The sequence below is a fragment of the Dermacentor albipictus genome, chromosome 1, assembly GCF_038994185.2.
Source record: "Dermacentor albipictus isolate Rhodes 1998 colony chromosome 1, USDA_Dalb.pri_finalv2, whole genome shotgun sequence".
Taxonomy (NCBI): Eukaryota; Metazoa; Arthropoda; class Arachnida; order Ixodida; family Ixodidae; genus Dermacentor; species Dermacentor albipictus.
Window position 1 is genome coordinate 175,593,693 of NC_091821.1, and position 22,260 is coordinate 175,615,952.

The 22,260-nt window shown below is 45.8% G+C and overlaps 1 protein-coding gene and 2 long non-coding RNA genes across 4 annotated transcripts in view; all 3 read left to right on the plus strand.

Moving 5' to 3' along the window:
- The window catches only part of LOC139052546 (cell adhesion molecule Dscam1-like), a 1,125,159-nt gene that overhangs the window by 137,665 nt on the left and 965,234 nt on the right, over nt 1-22,260 (plus strand). The window lies entirely within an intron of this gene.
- LOC135897771 (uncharacterized) lies at nt 3,395-8,026 on the plus strand. The gene is made up of 3 exons (XR_011512156.1): nt 3,395-4,251; nt 5,515-5,642; nt 7,698-8,026. It is a non-coding gene; the product is annotated as an uncharacterized lncRNA (long non-coding RNA).
- Nucleotides 11,265-18,053, plus strand: LOC135897770 (uncharacterized). Its single transcript, XR_011512157.1, has 2 exons — nt 11,265-11,395; nt 17,925-18,053. It is a non-coding gene; the product is annotated as an uncharacterized lncRNA (long non-coding RNA).

Here is a 22,260-nt window from a genome sequence, read left to right on the forward strand (position 1 = left end):
GGTAAGAATGTGCTTGCTTATACGCCGGCCAACTTAATCTAACCGTCTGGGGGGTTTGTTGCGGTGCAGTCTTTTGAATTTACTTAGTGCACTTATTAGATCGATGGCTGAAGTTCCGTATGGCAGAGAAGCAAGACCGCATCCGGTGTAGATGAGTTAGGACATGTCGCACAGCGAAGACAAGGCACCAGGGGCTATTCGAATAAATTAGCTAAATGTATTGCAATTGTTCCGTACATGCATCTGTGAACATGCATATTGATTTCGAGTACGCATTTCCATTTAAACAAGCTGTTACTTTCTTTTCTTTCGGACTTGAGTGAGCAGACAGATCGGCCATTTATACATTTTGTAATATGTGGCACCAGCTGTGGTCTTCTTTATTGATTTTTTTTTGCTCGAAGCAACAATTGTATCGGCAACATAAAACAGGAGCCCATGTACTAATGGACTTTTTTTTCGTCTGCTTTCCTATAGTTTGTTTCTCACAAAACGGATAAAGGAAAAAAAAAAGTCGAAGTTTTGCTGGGAAGGCGAAGCATCGATTGCGACAGCAAATTATTAGAAGGCTAAATAGAAGGCTAGACGAAGTAAGCATAGTAATGTTACCGGCCTTATAAACTTGGAAACATTCGTTTAATAACTACATCGCTTGCTAAATAAAGCATGGTGTCAGCGCGCTACTGTCAAACATGAACACATAACACTCGATGACCGCGGACACTCGCTGCCAAAACGCTGGTGGTGAGGAAGCGCCCCAGCAGCAGCGAGCGAAGTGACTTTCGTGCTGTCTATCGCTTCAACGCAAACTGAGCAGCGAGCACACAGCGCGCACAAAGATATGAGCCACCTGTAGATTGCTTTTAAGATAGGGCGCGCGCGATCGCGCGTGGCCCATACACACTAAACATTTTTACGCCCTTATGGGTGTTAATAGGGGTGCTTTCGGCATTTACACCCATGCCCACACCCTTCTAGCACCCTTTTCGGCCAAAGCACCCTATCACAAGGGTGGATACCACACATAAGGTGTGACTTTGCTCAAAGAAGGGTGTTAAATCGACGCCTGAAGGGTGTTGAACGTATTGATGCATAAATCTGAGTAACGTGTACACGTCCACGCATTGCGCAATGTGTGTATGTATTGCATTTTTAATGCGAAAGCGTTTCATGGCCTTTCAGGTAGGAAAGGTGGCGTTCTCCGCAACAACAATCCATACGGGACCCTGCTCATGCCAATCTTGTCATTTCCCTTGAAAGCATTCAGAACCGCGCCGCCCGCTTTATTCTCTCAAATTATTCACTTCATTCAAGCGTCACGTCCATGAAAAGAACACTAGGTGAACCTGATCTTTGGTTACGTCGCAAATACTTTCGTCTCTGTCTTTTTCATAGAATATGCTAATTTAACCCTTCTCGTAAAGAAAATCTTTTCACCACACCAAGTTCTCGTCTCGCATCGACCATCAACACAAAATTGATGTGCCATTCTTCCTTTTTGCCAAGAACAGCCACTGAACGCAACCGCCTTCCCGCCTCCACAGTCTCTATTTGTGACACCACTAATTCAAGGTCGCCGTTCAAATTATCGTATGGTTTGATTTTCTATTTTTGCGCTGCATTGCAATTATTGCATATTTTCACCACTTCTTTCTGTTGTGCCTACTAGGCCTTGAATGTATATAATAAATAAATAAAATGTGAAGTCATCACCGTCTTGTATGACGTCAGTAGTGATACAGAAGGTAGTAAATACAACAACGTTAAGTATGAGCAATTATGGGTAAATAAAGTGAAATAATGTGAATAAGGGTGGAATAAATTGCATTAAGGTTCGTACAAACTATAGCACGGTGGATTACGGGAGATTAAGGTAGAATTGTGAAGAACACGTGACAATGTATGAACTAACGTATCATGGTCACGTGACAATTGCAAGTGTAGATGCGTGAAGCGATTAAGTTTTCCCATTCCTAAGTGACTGTCGATATTTCTTCAAGGATTGTGATGTTACTGGCATGACGGCCACTCCAAAAATGTATCATCCAGAAAAACAACGCCCTTTCACTTACAATTCCATTATCATTATTTTTCGTGCTCACAGTAATATTAACATGCAATTAAACACTTCTAGAAAAACTGCAGTAGCAGAGCGAAAACACGAGAGCAACTTGCGCAATTCTGCACTAATATTTCGGTGCCCTTAATAGCCCAACAAAAAGTGGTGAAATGGAAGAAGCTGTTTGGATACATTGCTGAACAAACAGGGACGTGCTGTTGGACGAGCCTCTGCTGTACAATGGCATCAACGTACAATTTGCATGGTGAATCCATAAAGAAGACTTATAGAGGCGAGATCACGTTGGAAGTTCTCAAACCCGAATTTCCACGTACCTTGCCTAATTCATTCAGAGGTTTACTAAGCTACTGATCTGCTTTCTAAGTGCACCCTCAAATACAGCTTGTAAGGCTGAGCCTCTATATTAAGGGCTGGTGTCGTCAACGCTGTAATTTCTCATCCAGAGCATACGCACTTGCAAACGCAGTCTTCAGTCTCCTCATGAATGTTTACGCGTCGCTGTCACACGACCAAGATGTGAGCGTCTTTATCGAGCCATGATATCGCTGAAACTACGCTGTGACCTCGCAAAGTTGCTTCGTTCGGACGCAGCGAATAATCTAATTGCACCAGCAGAAGAGCGCCGATCGTCTCGCTCACGGTCCCGATTTGTGTACTGTACCCTCAGTGATGCAGCACAGACTGCGCCCCCCAGCCCAAAATAAAATGCCCGGCACAAAACGTAGTAGCAACTACCCGCCTCACCGCTCTAGTTAGAGACCACAACGAAGCAGCAGCAAACAGGCGGCCATGCGAGCAAGCAAACCTGTCAGAATAAACGTTCAATTTGCGCGGCCGCCCCATGCCCAATGAAAAGCGACCGGAAGTGACGGCCGACGCTGTACCATCACTTCGGCGCGCGGCAGCACGGGAAGGCGGAAGCTGCGCCATCATGCTCGTTTTCGCGTGCGTTCGCGTCGCGCGCTGTGCGAAGTAATTTTAAACGTGTGATTAGTTTTGCGCGCCGGGTAGAAAAAGATGTGGCCCATGCTTTGTGTATTACTCGTGCCGCACTTCAAAGCAAAGCGTTCGTACGCACTGGAAGATGGATGCACGAAGGCTGAAACGAGAAGTTGCAACGTGCCCGGTACTGGCATGATGGAAACTTTCAGGCAAGTGCCCGTTTATTTGGTATTTGTTTTGTTCGCTTTAGAATTATCTCACTGTGATCTCGTAGCATAATTCATAATTCGCTAATGTAAGAGCAAGAGCAGCTGCACTCCTACTAGGGCAAGTTAACTACCTCGATCCCGTCCCGTGTGACTAATATTTGTCAAATTTACATCGGGCGTGGTGCGCCTGCATAGTTACGCTTTGTTTCTCAGCGCTTGAATGTTCATTGATGTGATTCTCTTGTGCGTTCAGCGCGGCTGCTTGTAATGCGGTCGTTCGCACTTCAGTTAAATGTGGTCGACCACTTTTGCGTCGCGTAGAAAAGGACTGGCTTAGCCACCTTTCGAAGGAACCGGCGCGGTATTGGTTCTCCCTGATGCGGTCGCGTGCTGCTGTTGCTGCTTGCCGGACGCCTTCAGCATTTTATCGGCTCGCTTTGTCTGTGCGTGTGCGCGTGCTCGCGCTCGGCTTGATTTGTGTGTGCGCTCAGCTCAGCTCGCTTTGTGTGTGCGTGCTTGCGTGTGTGCGCTCAGCTCAGCTCGCTTTGTGTGTGTGTGTGTGTGTGTGTGTGTGTGTGTGTGTGTGTGTGTGTGTGTGTGTGTGCGCGCGCGCGCGCGCGTGCGTTCAGTACATGCCGGTTTGTATGGGCCGGCGTGTTTGCGCGTGTCTAGTGCGTACGTGTTTTGTGAGTGTGTTGTCTGTGGGTCGATGTGTGTGCGTGCACGTGTTAGCGTGTCTGCCTGCATGCATGTATGTGTGCTTGTTTGTGTTCATCAATGTGCGCGTGCGCGCTTTTGTGTCTGCGCTTTGAGAGTGCGTATACTTGTGTATGCGTGTGGATGCGTTTTGTGTGCGTGCGTATGTATTGCATGAGGCCGGTAGAGTTTTACTCGCAATAAAACTCTTCCGATTTGGTGCAGCGAGTGTTTCCGCCTGAAAGCCGAGTTTGGTTTCAAGCCACCCTGGACAACTGCTGTATGAGGCGCCGTTTCTCGGGAGGACCAGTGGGAAGGCGCCAAGTATACGCTTCGTCCTTTTTCCTCCCATGCCCTGATGAATCGATATCCTTGTTTTTTATTGTGAACGGAACGTTACATCCAGAGCATAAATAAATGATTAGGAAATCTGGTAGTGTGTTTCGCCATTACAATAATTCCGATCTTAAAGACGTGGATTTCCCATTAGCCCACATTTCTTTTGATGCAGACAACCGCTGAAAGTGTTAGCGGCAGGTTATTCGAGACGTTCTACGTATATAGCAATTTTCTTCAGGAGCTTTAATTAATATTGAAAATTTGAAGTGTTGTGCTTTTGAGGTATCATATAAGCTTTAGGTCTCCGGGTAATTTGCATGCCCTTCAAGAGCTGTCGCCTATAGCCCTATTGAAATTCGTAACTACAGTTTGGAGCACTGGGGAAGCTAGAAGGCTTGTACTGTATGTACCCGCTGACCCGCTGACTAGAAAATGTGTTATTAGGCGACAGTATCGTTTCTACTTTTGAGACTTTCGACTACATAGGTGTGGAGACATTTGCCATAGTCTTCCTGTGGAAACGTTGCTTTATAAGTCCTGGTGCTTGTGTGAAATGATTATTTGATATGTAACCGTGAACCCTGAATGATGTATGACGGAACCACCCAAGAGATAAGGAGTAGCCGGCGCCTTAAATTGCGCGCCAACATCTCCTTATATCATATCAATAAAAAAAAAGGCTTGCCCTGGCTCTCGAGAAAGTGTTTAAGCTGGAGGTGTAGGTTGAGGAGTTTGGGGTTGGTAACACAAAGGATTTTTTATGCCTTAGCAGTAGGAGTGACACAGGATAAAAAAAAATGTATGTGTGTCAAGCACAGGAAGCTGCTCATGTGGTAGAAGCATGTGTGCGTGTGTGTGTGTGTGTGTGCGCGCGCGTGTGTGTGTGCGCCCATGCATGCGTGCGTGTGTGTGAATTCTCTCCTCAAAAGGGAGTATGTGTGTAAGTGAGCTATTTCATTGCTGGTCTGTTTGCCAAGAATTGGAAGAAAACACAATAATCAATTTAACTTGAAATAATAAACTTCAAAGCATACTGGCGACAGCAGCATACAAGCATGCAGCTGTGTGACAATCTTAATGCATGACTGCAACATCTGGAAGGAGGCTTGCTTCTTCTTCAGTAAGCAGCACAAAGTCCATATTCTTGGCTTTTCTCGTGCAAACCAAAACGAGGCTCATTGCCAATGATCTTGTCTTTTGCTCTAATAGCATTTGTTTATCTTGTACTTAGAGCATTGTTTCTCGCAGGTCATGCAGATGGTAGCAGCGATTTCACAATGCCCAGCCTTGGCGCCCCCCATCAAGAGCAAGCCACTTGCTTTCGCCTTCAGACAGATGGTTAACGTCTTCTTGAAAGCGGTTGAGAAGACAACATTGTAAGTAGATATAGTTGTGTAGTGTAATATAATAAGTCAAGTTATAATTTAAAACTCGGGCTCCTTGGCCGCCTAAGCTTGATATGATGTGCAGTTGACGGTGGTTGTAAATATTGCCGATGGTACAGTGCATACTGCAGGTATGACTGCTGATCCAAAGTATACATTTGCATTTTCTTGATGGTCTTTCATAATGAGGATTTTCTTTGTGCAAGAATATTCACAGAATGCCGGGGCATTGTAGCATCATATTCTTTATTGTGCATTAACTGCTAATTTCGTATGACCTTCCTGCTACCAATTTATTTGCAGGAAAGGAATATTTGTTTACTCTCTGCAATGAGCTTGTTATTTGCTCATTGCATTACACTCTTCTACCTTTATTTATTCCCATATAATTATCAAAACCTTAAAATTTCAGCTGTTTTTATTTTGAATACAATATCAAAATCAAAATGCACCGGATTGCAATCTAGACTGCACGGGATTTGAAGAAATTACAAGAAACCAGGACCTCTCGGGAGCGTTAAAAAAACGTTTCCGCAGGTAATGTGCCTAATTATACTGAGCTAGCTGCTCACGAAAATTGCAAGCATATTTCATTTCACATAGTTTTGCAGGATATAGCAGGCCTATCATAGTCTCTGAGCACAACCTTACCTCATTTGCATCATGAAAATGTCTCATGCTTAATTTGGGACAAGTTTTGAAAAATGAATGTATCATAATTTTGAAACTACACAAAGTATTGGTTGAGGCTAGACAGTTTTCAAACAACTTGACCATGTTGAACTTAGCCATTACAGGACGGAAAAAAAAAAACATGCACAGGAGCACTCATTCAATGAAATGTGATGCTTGTGGTTATTTTTCACATGCAAAATGTACTTTTAAGCGAGAGAGGGCAGGTAGCCAATTTACAACCATTGTGACTCATGCGGATAGTAGCAACACAGGATGAGAAATGGTTGTCTCTAAGGTTCATTGAATATGTGAAAGCTCATATACAGTACCCCCCCCCCCCTATGAGGGGTAACCGTGCAATATGTTTTGGGCGAGAAAGACGATTGTTCTAGGAGACAAGAAATTTCATGCTCTAGTTGAGAGGCTACAGAAAGAAGGACCATGTAAATAGTCACAGATTAACATAAACTGCATCAGAGTGGCAACACAGTTTAGAGCATGAAGTGGGAGCATGAGGAAGGATCATAAGCTTAAATAAGGGAATACTACTTGTCAGTGCATTGCCAAGCTAACCCATTGAAAGAAGGGGGCGTGCTCTAAGAAAAATAGTTGACAACACATGCTAAATTTTCGAGGAAAGTATGCCAAAATGCCCATTCTTACTAAATTAGTAAATAAGAAATACACGATAAATTTTAGGATTCAGAAAGTGTCTAATAAACCACATTGGAGAGTTGGATATTGTTGGGCTGGATGCATGTATTGCAGGGCAAATGAGAATGCCAGTGGGGATTCCCTCATTTTCATTTTGTGTGCACTCTCTGTAAAACAGATCTCTTTGTCTCCTAGTGTAATAATGTTGTGTAAAAACTCATTTTTTAATGCCTTGTGCATTTCACTCTTAATGTGCAATATCCCGTAAGCTTCTCACCTGCAGTACTTATAAAGTGTATTGCAGATATATTGCAGATTTCATAATGTCAATTTTGTATTAAGGTAACATACACACTCTTGGACAAATGTCTGTTGTTGAGAGATGTCATTGGTAGTCTTTAAACTTTATTCACTCTTATTTTCTATGGTGAAAAGGGTACTGTAAATTTATGGTTTTGCTGCTGTATGTGCCTTGTGTTCACAATGATATAGTGGTTTAGCATTCACAGTAACATGCAATTCCTTAATTTGCAAAATAGAAACTTCTCCTACCTTTCACTTGTCTTGCCCAGTTGCCTGAGCGGTGCATTCTGCCCAGTCACATTAATTAAGTTTGTTACTTTGAGGAGCTTGTTGCTTTATCAAATTTTCCGCAAAGTACATGTGTAATTGCACGGACTGAATTCTCATGATTCTCTTCTTATTTTGCTAATGCAGGCTGCAAGATTCCAGCAATGCCATGCGCTGCATTTATTGGTCAAGATGCTCAGAGAATGGAGTCCCTGCACCTCGTGGTTAACCGTGAACATTTCTTTTTCTTTTGGAAAGCTAAAGGCCATTTGCTGCATCACTTGCATTTTTTCAGCTCAGATGTGTACTATATTTTTCTAATTTTGAATCAATATTGGCTATTCAGTATAAAAAATGACGTACAGCGTGAAGGACAAGGACTGCGAGAGACACACTCCACTGACTTTCAACAATATTTTATTGCGTTGCCACATCGTATGTGTATACACAGAGGGGTCATGTGCAGAAAATGAAAGCCAGACACAAGGGGTGTTCTAACAGCAAGTCATTGTAAAAAGAACATGGTCACTCGAAAAAAAAAAACATCACAATTTCTATCTGTTTAGATACAAAATTTCACTAGGGGTCAGCGTGATAGAGGGGGCACTAACGCACACACTACCCAGTTTTCTGGTGAAATCAGCTTCAATAATTTACCGGGTGAGCTGTGTCTCGCTAAAACTTCCGTATCTTAAAGAGGGGCATGCAGCCGCAGTCCCGGCAATGAATGCCCAAGTGGCCTTGAACAGTGTTATGGACGTTGTTATAGTGCTCTCTTAAACGATCATTTAGGCGCATGCCTATCTGTCCAATATATTTACTGCCTCAAAATGGGAATTTGGGAAACCACATTCATTGCACACATCACAAAACGTTTTCTGTGCTCGGCAGAGCAACAACTCTGACGCGATTTAGGCGCGTTTACACACTTACAGAGCCTTGCCAGCTTTTCCGGGGCTGAGAAAAGGACTGTGATTTCTGCAGGTCCCCTAATCTTTTTTAGCCTATGGGAGACATCATGAACATACGGTAGCACTGCAAACCTGTGTCTTTCAACCGGCTGGTTCCTTGACCAAGTGCGCTCATCATGTTTTGTGCACTTCAGAAGCTGTTCCGCTATGGCTGAAATTAAGGCCAAAGGGTAGCCAACCCAAGAAAGGCAATCAGCCTGTGCAGCAACGCTATGTTGCATCTCTTGTGAGCAAGATTTATTGAGGCTGTTAAGGAGGCAAAGCTTCACAATATCTCATTTGACTTTGTTGGACAGACAGGCAGGTGCCTAAACAATCATTTAGGAGAGCACGATAACAACGTCCATAACACTGTTCAAGGCCACTTCGGCATCCATTGCTGGGACTGCGGCTGCATGCCCCTCTTTGAAGGTACGGAAGCTTTAGTGAGACAGGTCATCCGGGAAACTATAGAAGCAGATTTCACTAGAAAACTGGTTAGTGTGTGCGTTAGTGACCCCTCTATCGTGCTGACCCCTAGTGAAGTCTTGTATCTCAACAGATAGAAATTCTAATGTTTATTTTTTTCAAAGGACGATGTTCTTAGTACAGTCACTTGCTGTTAGACACCCCTTGTGACTCATATTCTGCGCATGCCCGCTTTTGTGCAAATATACTCGATGTGGCAACGTAATTAAATATTGTTTGAAGTCAGCGCAGTCTGTCATCTCTCGCAGTTCTTGTCATTCAAGCTGTACGTAATTTTATCTCATTAATTGCAAACTATCCCAAGGAACTACCCTTGTTCAGTATAATTATAATGTTTGATATGACCATTTGCTGGCAAATGTTAACAGTGTGATATTTAACTTGAACTTTTGCATGACTGCCTATGCCTGTGTTCTTTTAGTAACCAGAGTATGGCTAATTTATTAAATCATATTTGCTAATTTGCATGCTCACATGCTATAGCATGCCTTAATCTTGAATTACTGCATCTAAGTGCAAATAATTTAGAAATTTATATTTTAAAACACTGTCCACATTTTGTGCTCAGCAAAATCGTTTAATCAACAGTGGTTTGTTTTTATCAGGCCTCCTGCTGCACTTTGCACCCAGGCACTAGTAGATGTGGAATATGCACTCTTTTGATTTATAGTAAGCAAAGAAGCTATTTTCAAACTACATATTGTATATGTACCAGTGCCTTAGAGTTACAAAACAAAAATTTATAGAAACTGGTATTGTAGTTAGAAAAACCGCTACACAGCACCTTTAGCCCAGAGAACTCTCATTTCACAAAAGAGGACAAACTATGTAGGCGCTAAAAAATTCTACGTATTTTTTGTGCTCAAGTAATCTTGTTGGAAATAGAAAATTAGTAATAAGGCTGCTGGCATAAACCTCACTTAAAGCATGTCTATGCTTGGAAAGTATTCTTTCAGTCTGAAAAATGTTGGCCAGTTATGCTTTACATCGACTTTCCAAACTTTTCATAATGCTTTGCGATTACATTAGTGTACAAAATAACAGGTGTCTTTCTTGTGCGTTTGCTCTGCATTTCAATTGCTTCCCTAATTCACCTTTGCAATATGCCTTTTTTTAAGGCATCAAAACTTGAATTTTCGTTCACTGGAGCCTAATACTAAAAATTTATTCCTTTATGTGGCCCAAAACACTGTGAATCAACCCAGGCTCTTTCAGTGCCGCTATACATAGTTTCTTCTCTAATAACAGATTTGATCAATACATATATTTTAGGTACCTTTGTGGGGAATGTACATGTTCTTGTACTTACCGATGTGTTTGGTGATTGTGCATGATTATATTTCATGTGATTTATGTATATGTTGTACTCTGTACTGCAGCATGCAATAAATATATTTGCGTTTTCTTGAAAATGCAGCATATATCTTACCAGTCTGTGTTGCATGTTATTTGGATATGGAAATCGTGATAACCTTGGTGTTGATATACATGCTCAAAAATGTCCAAGTTTGCTAGGTTGTATGTGTGCAGCAAAGACAGGTTTTCCAATATACACCATGAATTACTAATATGTAATGTGATCCACACGTATAGGTGTTGTGTATGCCCATCGAAGCTTCAAGGCCGGCTGTTCGACAGTGCGTTTTGTAGCCGAACTTGAACCTTCTGGCACACACAGTAGTTGCGCGTGGATCGCTGTACATAGTAGTAATTGAAGGCGTGTACTGCCGAATCTGCCTTCCATACACGCTAGAAATAAAAGGGTCTACACCCTTCCAACACCCACACAGATGGGTGTTAATTTGGATGAGCAGCCTTACACCCTAAATTTATTTTGCTGGACACCCTTCCTTTAGGGTGCTATAGTGGCACCCCAACTGTAGGGTGTAGACAACAGCACCCTTAGGGTGTTCGTCTGGCGACAAACTGATTTACACCCTTAAGGGTGTTAAAATGTTTAGTGTGTAGAAAACGGGATTGAACAAGAGCGGACACTCGGCGAAAATTGGAAACAGGAAACACGTCACGCTATAGAATTAACATCGACGCATTGGGGTCGCGAGCATCGAAAAAAAGAAGAATGTGAAATGAGATTAACAGAAATTGTTTTATTTTTTTTATTCTTTCCCGGAAAAATTAGAAATATCTGCGTATAAATTAAACTAAACTTTGCGGCTTACTTCCGTTGCCTAGCGACAGGCGAACCGGCGAATGACGAGCCAGATGTTTGCGTCCTTGGTCAGACACACTGCCGAAGCGACAAGAGACCGGCCGCGCATCTGAGCGTAGGACTGTTCGGACACCCGTCTGCCTGTTTTTCTATTTTGGGATTTAGTCTGGTTTGGTGGCCTCCCGGCATGGCATGGCCTTCGACATGGCAGCACTGCACTATTGGACTACGGCAAGGTGAGAAACTTTGTTCGACAGTCTGCGACGCACTTCAAGCAATTAGGCTTACTGCCCGGCAACTAGGCTAGACTTGTGACGCAGTTAACGAAAAACAGCGTGGCCGTTGTGGAGCAGTTAATTTGAATTAAAGAATCGTACTGGGAGATGTTTGCGACGCTTCCTATAAGCCCCAATATTGTTTTAACTAATTTAGGTAGTTTTTTGCTCGTAGGGACCACTGTTCCTTCGCGCTGCAGTATTTTCGGCTTTTTCCCGTGTTTTACTGGGTGACGCCATTCTCATTGCCACGGCAATGGAAGTGGAGTCGGCAGAATGCCGCCGCGACGTGACTGCTTCGGCAGGCACCGGCCCGAGGAAGAGAAATTGCCCACCGAGTCAAGCTGACAGCGAGGACACTGCGCTGTACTCCTGCTCAAGTGATGACGCCTCAGATGACGAAGGCTTCGAAAGAGTGGTACATCGCAAGGCCAAGAGAAGAAACATCAGCGGACGGTCTTCGTCAAGTAAGTCTACCGTCATGCCACAGCGACGGCCGTCTGCGCACACTATTCTTTTTGTGCCGGACACACCCGCCGACAACCTCAACCGCCTTAATAGACAAGCGATTTCCGTTTCTCTGGAGGCTCTTGTCCCAGGAGAAATCAAGGATATCAGAATTAATACTCGAAAGAACGTCCTGGCTATTGATGCCCATAACCAAAGCGCAATCAATGCTTTGATGGCAGTAAAGCTCCTGGGCAACATCAACGTCCACTACCTCATTCCACAGGACAACGAAACCACGGCTGGTGTCGTTTATGATATTGACACATCGATTAGCGACAGCGACCTGCCAATTTTAATCAAACCTGCCACTGATGGTGTTGCCTTACTACAAGCTCGGCACCTCGGCAAGTCGACCTATGTAAGGCTCGTGTTTAAAGGTGACTGTCTACCGTCACATGTAAAGGTCGGACACTTTCGGCACGTGGTACGACCTTTCGTACCCAAACCATTTATGTGCAGAAGGTGTCAAAGAATTGGACATGCGAGTGCTGTCTGCCGAAGTACAGCGAAATGCCCACGATGTTCCAAACAACACGACACGGACACCTGCCGTGCAACAGAGCTCAAGTGCCCTAATTGTCAAGGCCCACACGTCGCATCCTCAAAAGACTGTCCACGCCTAAAGAAAGAGCAGAAAATCTTGCGGAAAATGGCCAGAGACGGATCATCACACAGAGATGCTTCTGCAGCGATAAGGCGACACCACTCTCGGAAACGAAAGTCTACGACATCCTCTTTCGGTTCAAGGGAAAAGTCTCGTCCGGCAACGCCACCTCCTGTTCCATCTGTCTCCAGTAACAGCACGAATGTCAACGATAACAGCGGCCCTGCTATTCCTGCTTCAACAAGTGAGGTGTGGCCAGCACTGCCGAAGACATGCCACGCGCCAGAGCCACAGCACATGACTCGCCACTTAACGTCAAATGTCACTTCAGTTGACCAAGTGCGAGACAAGGATTCACAAGTGATTGCTATGCTCAATCCCTCACGAATGTCATGCGTCTACTACTGACAAACATGGACACTCCGGCTGCTCGTAGCGCACTGCAAGTGCTGGATGCGCTGACTCCAGTACTTGAAAGCATCGCATAGCACCATGGCCCGCCCCTCGCTGCCCTTCCACAAGGAAGTCAAGAAAGCATCTTTACTGCAGTGGAATGCCCGTGGTCTCAAATCGAGAATTTCAGATTTCAGAAAATACGTTTTCGAAAACCGATTTCCCATACTTGTGATTTGCGAACCGAACGTGCAGAATGTTATACGCCTTTCTGGCTATGAGGCATTCATGTCCTCTACCTGTGGTGATGTAAGCAAGGTAATTGTATATATTAGATGTGATCTGACATACATGTTGCACCCAGTCCCGCCGCACGACGACAACCAGTACGTTTGTTTAATTGTGAAAACGAACAAGTTTACGTTCACACTCGTTGCTGTTTACCTTGCTCCTTCACGCGGATTCGACTCTAAACGACTGCACGGCGTGCTATCAGCGACACCCCACCATACGATTCTCACCGGAGATTTTAATGCTCACCATCCGCTTTGGGGGTGCTTGAAGATGGACTCCAGGGGAAGGAGACTAGCAACCTTTGCCACACAGCACGACCTTCACTGCCTCAATGATGGTAGCCCAACATATTTACGCGGGCTTACATACAGCAGCTGCCTAGACTTGACCCTGGTTTCTCGGCGTCTTGAAAGAAACGTGCAATGGTTTCCAGACATCGAATCCCGTGGAAGCGACCACATTCCGACGTACCTGAAGATCAAGGGACTATTTAAATGCCCCTCCACGACACTCCGGAGAAATGACTGGTCGGCGTTTGGGTCGCACATGGAGGAAGTATGTCAGCTAGGGAACCATTCAAGTCTGGAAAACGAAATTCAAAAAGCCATGCAAGATACTACACGTGCTTTTCAGCCTTTCCCGAAATACGAAGAATTTGAAGCCGAACTGCAGCGACTACGAGCAGTTCGCCGGTGGGCTGAAAGAAGATACAGGAGAACCAAATCCATCCATGATCTCAGAGAGGCCAGGCGGATGCAAAAGAAGATTCAACGCCGCATTGATGCACTTCAATCTCAAAGATGGAAACGTTTCTGCGAGTCGTTGGATCCACGTCAGCGATTATCTCAGATATGGAGAACTGTGCGTGGACTTCGTGTATCACGGCAACAGCGTGTTCCTTTTAAGTGCCTCGCTTTGCAACAAGGTCGCAGCGAAATAGACGTTGCCGAAGAATTTTGCTCAAGACTTGCCAGCTCGCAGCCTCAACGCGCCCTTACACCATGTGCCACTCCTGTGCCACGGGACTCCCGCATGGATGTAATGTTTTCGGTGGAGGAGCTTGAAGCGGCACTAGCGACTTGCAGGCGCTCTTCGTCACCTGGGCCGGACGGCGTTACCTATGCGGCGCTCGCCAATCTTGGGCAGAATGCACGCCTCATGCTGCTAAACCTTTACAACGAGTCTTGGCGCAATGGTTTGGTTCCACGTGAATGGAAATGCAGCCGCTTGGTTCCTCTTCTCAAACCTGGTAAATCACCGTTAAACTTGTCATCGTACCGCACCATCGCTCTGGCCAGCTGCATAGGGAAAATAATGGAACGAATGATTTTGACGCGCCTGGAATGGTACCTGGAAAGTTACAACGTGTACCCAGATGGTATGGCTGGCTTCCGGCGTGGGCGCTCATCCATAGATAATGTCATCGATTTGGTCGCGTATGTTCAACATCAAAAACGGATGAAACGACTCACTGCGGCATTATTCCTTGACATAAAAGGCGCCTATGATAATGTAGCACATTATGCCATTATAGAGGCTCTGATTAAAGCAGGAATCGGTGGCCGCACTTTTCAGTGGCTGTGCAGTTATTTGACCGACAGGCATTTCTTCGTGATGACCGTGGAAGGCGCCACGACTCAACACCAAACGTTCTGTGGAGTACCGCAGGCGGAGTGTTGAGCCCGACGCTATTCAACCTAGTGCTCGTTGGCCTAGTCCAATGCTTGCCCAACACAGTTCAGGTATCAATATATGCCGACGATATCCGCATTTGGGCGTCTGCCGTAACACGACTGCAGGTACGAGCACGGCTACAAAAGTCAGCTACGATAACATCTCTGTACTTGCGAAAACAGAACTTAGAGCTGTCTTCAGAGAAATGCTGCCTTGTTACATTCACTCGGAAGGAAATGAAGCGTTACAGTGTAAAGGTCAATGGGCAAGCAGTAGCAAATGCACGGAAACACCGCTTTTTAGGGGTAATTATTGACCGAGACCTATCATGGAGCCCGCATGTTTCATACCTGAAGAAGAGATTATTGACAATAATACATCTCCTCAAATTTCTCGGCGGAAAGTCATGGGGCACTTCGGTGCGGTCAATGCTGCAGCTGTATAACGCCTTGTTCCTCGGTTTCGCAAGATACAGCCTCCCTGTGATTGGGAACACCTGCAAAACAAACCTGCGTGTACTCCAGGGACTACAAGCTCAAGCCCTAAGGACGTGTCTCGGTCTTCCGAGGTGTGCGTCTACAGCGGCAACGATTGTCATAGCTCGAGATCACCCAATAACAACGTACTTGGTAACCGACGCTCTCAGAGCACATATTCGCCACGTTGCCCGACTACCTTCTCGCCACCTTGCCGCTCTACCCGCAGAAAGGCCACACGCAGCTATCAGTCGTATGATTGTTGCCAGTCGCACCTCATTGCCAATGAACTACATGCCTGCAGCAAGACCATCCACACCTTTATGGTGCCTGCACAGACCTGAAGTACGCCTCACCATCCCAGGAATCACTAAAAAGGCTAACATGCCGTCGTTTGCCCTGAAGCAGGCCACATTACAACTTATACATGAGGTGCACAGCGGCCGCGTGCACGTTTACATCGATGGCTCAGTCACATCTGCAAGTTCAGCTGCTGCTGTGGTGATACCAACAAGATCCATCGAAATACAGCTAAAAACGTCGCATGTATCATCAACGACAGCTGCTGAACTGGTAGCCTTGCGTGCGGCTCTCCATTTCATTCAGGAGGAACCACCGCATGCATGGTCAGTCTTCTGTGATTCCAAGGCCGCCCTACAGAGTGTACTCTCAGCACTGCGCCATGGATCACATGAACAGCTCGTCGCAGAGATCAGAGAAGTACACCATCGCATAGTTGACGAAGGACACGATATCATATATCAGTGGTTACCTAGTCACTGTGGGATACACGGCAATGATCGAGCAGACGCAGCTGCCCGATCTGCCCATGATGGCGTCAGGTGCGTTGCCATTCCTCTTTCGAGAGCCGACGCAGCGAAAAAACTTGCCGTACTGGCAAACGACCTGACATTAGCTCGGTGGAATTCATCCGATTTCACAAGTGCACGACTTCATACCCTGGACCCTACTTTACAACTCCGTATTCCGCCCGAGCTTCCACGACGCGACTGTACCCTTCTAGTTCGTCTATGGCTTGGAGTAGCATTTTCAAATGCGTACTCCTTTCTTATCGGAATGTCCGACAACCCACTTTGTGACTTCTGCGGGTGCAATGAAACAATCGCGCACCTTCTTTGTGAGTGCTTTCGTTTCAACCCGCAAAGAGCAGTCCTCTCAGCCACCCTAGACAAACTGGACAAGCGCCCACTGTCAGAAAACAAGATCCTTGGACACTGGCCTACGCGAACATCAGCGCGATCGGCTATGAAGGCGCTGCTGCGGTATTTAAAAGACACTGGACTTTCTGCCAGATTGTGACTTCACTGTGCGACTCAGGATTGTACGGTGCACTGCATCACAGTAAGAACGCCTTTGCGGGCTGCGTGACAGTGCCCACAGAAACAGTTTGTGTGTACGTGCGTGTGCGTGTAGTTTTTTTTTAAATCCTTCTCCCTCTCAGCTATCGCTTCCCCTTTCCCCTCCCCCAGTACACGGTAGCCAACCGGAGATAATCTCTGGTTAACCTCCCTGTCTTTCCTTTGCCTTTCTCTCTCTCTCTCTCTTAGGTAGTTTTTGGGCGCGCTAGTCGCACAGGGTGCTGTGACGCAGTTCCGCGTGTACTGAATTTTACTGCGACAAGTTTTGGTGCTTTCTCTGACTGCCAACATTATTGAAACTAATTTCATAGCTTTTTGGGCTACCTTTCGAGCGCAGTGGGCGCGCCTGGCGCTGTGACTCGGTTAGTGAAAATCAGCTCGGCAGTGGTGCACGGTTTCGCGCTTTAATGCACTGACAAGTTCATGGCGCTTTTCTTTCTCTGACGCCCAACATTGTTGAAAATTATTTTCGATACTATTATGCTATGAGGCCCGCTCGCCGCGCCTGTTGTGACGCAGCAAAAAGCAGCTCGGCCGTGGTGAGTTAGTTTGGCGCGTACTGAATCTTACTGCGACAAATTTGTCGCAATTAATATGCCCCCGCAACAATTTAAGCCTTCTTTCGGTGCCCACGCTTTTCAAAAACGCGACGAGCAATCGTGAAGAGTGATAACACGGGAGTGCGTTGCTTGCGCCTGCAGAACGCACAAGTGATAAGCCAAGGAGCTCAAACGCCAGGAACTAGTATCTCGAAAATTCTGTCTTCTGAACGGCACCCACGCATTTTGTCTTGAGTGCGAGTTGAAGGAAATCTGCGAGCGTCCAGCATGCTCTGGTTGAGAGCCTGTGTTGTGGCCACCTCTGTGTATTCGTAGCTTACTATCGCGTCGGTTGTAGCCAAGTTCGCGAAACGCGCCGTTGCCCGCGCATTCGTACTATTAAAGTGCAGGAAATAAGTATTGGGAAGAGGGGAATGCTTGGAATTAGTGTGCTTGTGGTATGTACGGTATTGCTTGGGATGAGTCGGGTATTTTCTACGCCGTGTGTGTAAATACGAACTGGTTTTGTTTGTAATGCTGCCCACTCACCACTTCCGCACGCTTCGCCCCTACAGGCATTCCTGCATGTTAATACCAAAATAACGCTTGTAATTTTTTCAGCTCACGTCGTCTGGTGGAGCTTCCTGCGGAAACTACTGCTGCTTACCTGGTGCCACAACGCTGGATGAATGCACAAAAAGCCCGCGACGAGCATTTACAAAGAATAAAATAAACGTTAATTTTTCCACATTTCACAAGGTGTGTTGAGTCTTTATGAAATTGCACGTGGCACATACTCAATGGAGGCTTGTGAAGATCGTTCGCAATCAATTTTACTTAATAAAATAATTTGCAAATAAATATTTAATAAATAAAAAATAAATATGTAAATAAATATTTGCTGCAAAAGAAAAAAAAAACGGGAGCCGGCGTGACGCGCACCAGGTGGAATTCAGAACGCGCGCGCACAAAACCGAAACCGGAAGTGTGCTTCAGGTTTTAACATCCAGGGCTTGGTGCGCTGCAGTCAATTCGACCGCTGGGCTCTATGGGAGTGTCCGCTCTTGTTGTATTCCTTTCTCTATGCGTGGCCGCGCAAAGTACGCAGTTGCTGCCAGAGTACAGCGCCGCCCTCCTTCCCTTCCGCACTGCTTTCCGCGCTGTCTCCCCGCTTTCTGCCCGTGCACGCACGAGATTTAGCCGTGATTGTCGGTTCCCCTTGCGCGTGGTCGCGAAATACGCAGTTGCTGCCGGACAACAACGCCGCCCCCTCCCTCTCTTCCATCCCCTCACGGCCTTTCGCGCGACGGAAGACAGCGCGTTTCCTCTCAGCGTTCTTTCCTTGCACGAGCGTACAGCATACGGCGCGCGGCGACGGTGTTGTCGTCCTTGGACTTTATGTCGGCGCGTAATCCGAAGGGGAAAAATGTTACTCGAGTGTCTATATAATCGCTGTCGCAATAAAAAAAAAAGCCGATGTAACGGGGCGTCCACGCTTCGACTCGTGCGCAAACTACTCATCGAGGCCAATTTATTCGCTCGACCGCCTCGTGCAGAAAAGTCGTGGCTCCAAGTGGCTATAGCTACCCGTTATTTCTGTTTTCTTTGCCTCGAGTTTCTTCGGCTCGCGGCCCATAAGGCGGCGGCCCGAGCTCCCATATCGTAGCGGCAAGCGCTCCACTAACTCTCGTAGCGGGCTTCAGACCTGGATGGGCGCTAAGCCCTTCCATTTCCCACGACCTTCGGCCCTTAATGCGGATAAGGCTTCCCCGGAAGATCGCGCTGCATTAGGACTGCCTCCGAATTGATTCCGCACGTCAACCACCGCCTCTGCCCCGCCGGCTGGGACGGCGATCGTTTATTTTGGTACTTCTTGCAACTCAGACAAGCTCTTCTTTTTCTTCGTCTTCTCCCTTCTTGCCCCCAGTCATCGGCACTGAAGAAGACTCGCTTTTTCTGGCTATACTTCGTCAGTTTCTTCCTTCCTTTCTTTCTTTCTTTCTTTCTTTCTTTCTTTCTTTCTTTCTTTCTCGGACGTTAGTTCCTTGTCCTTCTAACTAAAGTTGTGGTCGTCTCTCTTCCCTGTGGGGAGTATCTCCTGCGAACTCTTTCCCTTGTGTGCGCGTCTGCCAACACGCTTCGTCTCATTCCTGATGAGCGATTAGGGATGACGAGAAAAAGGAAACTGTTCGTCTTGCCCAGTCACTGGGGAAGCCAGGAAGTAGAAGATACCCGGCTCGTGATACAGATAATAAGATTGCCCACGCCACATAACAACATCGCATGCCACTCTGCCGCGGTAGCTCTTAGAGGTGTTGACCCCGGATACCCCATTTGAGGAATCAAAGGCGGTGGCGAGGTGGGCAAACCGGTAGAACCACATATTCGAAATCAGCAAAAGAGTGCAGGAGACACCTTTTAGTTGGAAGACAAACAAACAAAAGAGCAACAATCGAGAGACAGAGGCAACAAATAGACAGCATATCAGCAAACATGATATTGCGTATTTATCTTGCGAGAAGTAAGGGAAGATGTAGACTTTCACTGTTTGCAAGAAACCCTGCACTTGGACAAAGTGCCTTAGTCTACAATTTTCTATGTACAATTTTCTCGCAGAAAATCGAACATATCAGGGGAGATAGACAGTGCATATCTGAGCTTATAAAAACTGTCAATCACTTATATGTGGCACGCTATTGCAAAGAAAGCTTTTTCTGTTTCCTCGAAAAGTAAACCTTGCAGTTAAGGAAAAAAAATCGCTCCTGGATCAGATATTTTTAATTGTAATTTTTCAGCCTATCTTGCAAAAATAAATTTAAAAGTTTTTTTTTAGAACTTTGAGGAGGAGAAAGAGGACGGAGGTTTCGACGAGGAGAAAGGGAGAGGCTGTAAAATAATGTATATCGTTGTAGTCCTTTCGAGCAGAGTGTGAGACCGGGCTAGTTGGTATTCCATGATGAAGTGACTAGCGCAGGAGTGGACATGGGGCACAAAAGAACGACAAGGACAACCGCAACTTCCAACTGGTGTTTATTACAAAAAAGGTTATGAATATATACTCTCGCGCACTTGATCACAACCACTTGCACACGTGCAAGACAACATGGTTAACACTAGCAGACAAGAGCGCATTATGGCGGGGACAGGGCTTAAGGAGGTCTCCCACAGACAGTCCACAGAAATGCACATTCTTTAGCGGTCAATGCTATGGATGATTTGCTGACGCAGTTGCCTTCTGCGATAGCCGCTGTCTCAATGATGAGTCTGGTGTCTTCCTGCCCGTGGCTTGCTATTATTTCTGTTTTTTTGAAAGAGTGGCTGACATTTGCATTGGGAGCAATGGATCCCAAGGAAACCTTCTCTCCCCTTTTGAACTTTCTGATTGTGTTCCTGTAGCCTCACTTTTAAGCACCTTTCCCGTTTTACCACGTAGCGCTGTCCGCAGGAAAGAGGTATGCTATACACTACTCCTCTTGAGCATTCGACGGAACCACAATGCAGGCAATCAAAATCATGCACAATGTTGCATGATTTTGATTGCCTGCTGACAGGGCTGGTTTTTGCGCATAACTGAGATAACTTGTGGGGCGCGGAAAAAACGACAGGAACTCCCGCCCTTTGGCCAATTTTCTGTAGTTTATGCGAGATGGCATGGATGTATGGGATGGCTGCTAGATTCCTGCGAACAGCATCACGTGGATCGGGAGGGGCAGCACAAGATTGCAACTTCCCACGCAGCGTATCCGAAACGGAAACAATGAGGCTGCTGGGATAGCCAACAGCCTTCAAACGAGCTACCTGCGAGTTGAAGTTTTCTTGTACTAAATGGTAAGAGGATTTTAGCAAGGCGTTTTTCAAGCATACCTCAATAATGCCGCGTTTGACCAATTTACTATGAACTGATGCAAAAGGCAGCAGGGGTTTTTTAGAGCGGGGCTCATATTTCCAACAGATTTGCTCGCCTAAAAAGGACAACTTCAAATCGAGAAACCTTAAGGCACCATTCTCAGGACGTTCGTGCGTGACGGCGAGAGGTTGAGTCGAGAAATGTTAGAAACATGCTGCACATATATAGGGATTAATTTGGTCGTACGCAGTCTTTTTTATACGCCATTACGACGGGCCTGCTAATATGACACTTTTTTTAGACTTGTTATGCCTGCACATTTTGGGTCATTAAAAAGTTTGTTACAACTTGGGATATTAATTTAGCTGTTGCGAACTGTACAGAAGTTTATCTTGCGTTGTATGATTTATCTTGCAGCGTCTATTAAGTCTGTCCGAATAAAACAAAGAAGCGATGTTTATGCAAAAAAGAGGTGAGGCGTGCAGACAGGACACAAGAGTAGAGAAGTGGACAACACGAACGCCGACTGTCAACTGACTATCAACTATACATTGCGATATGTATGTTCCGCGCTAGAACCATGTCGTGGTTTAGTCGTAATCGTGTCGTCCCATTGGAAGTTCAAATGATGTGCAGCTTCCTCCAACCATCAACTGGGCATGCAAGGAGGATTGGACCTATTCTTTCCGCTGAATCATGGCGCCAAGTTAGGTTCTATCAGGAGTGTCTAAAGGTCCGTTGCGCGGCCCTGGGAGACGAAAGCCATTGGAACCGCCCCTACGCCGATTGGAATAGGTTAGCCGTGCAACACGCGGACTTGCTGTGGAGGATGAAACTTCCGGAGCTTCAACAAAGTAAGAGGAAACACCTTTCTAATAATTCACCGTCAAATAACGTATTGGTTCTTGGAGACGCCATCGTAAGTGATACCCATAGAAAAATCCTTGCTTTAGGTCCTAAGCACTGTTTTAGGCCTAACATAAGACCCGTTGACATTTTAAGCATAACGCGCTGCATAACCAGGTTTGTCCCAGAAGAAGAACGCTTGCGCTGTATTTCAGATTGCATTGCTAGCATTAAACAATCAAATTCTCATTTTAAGACGTCTGA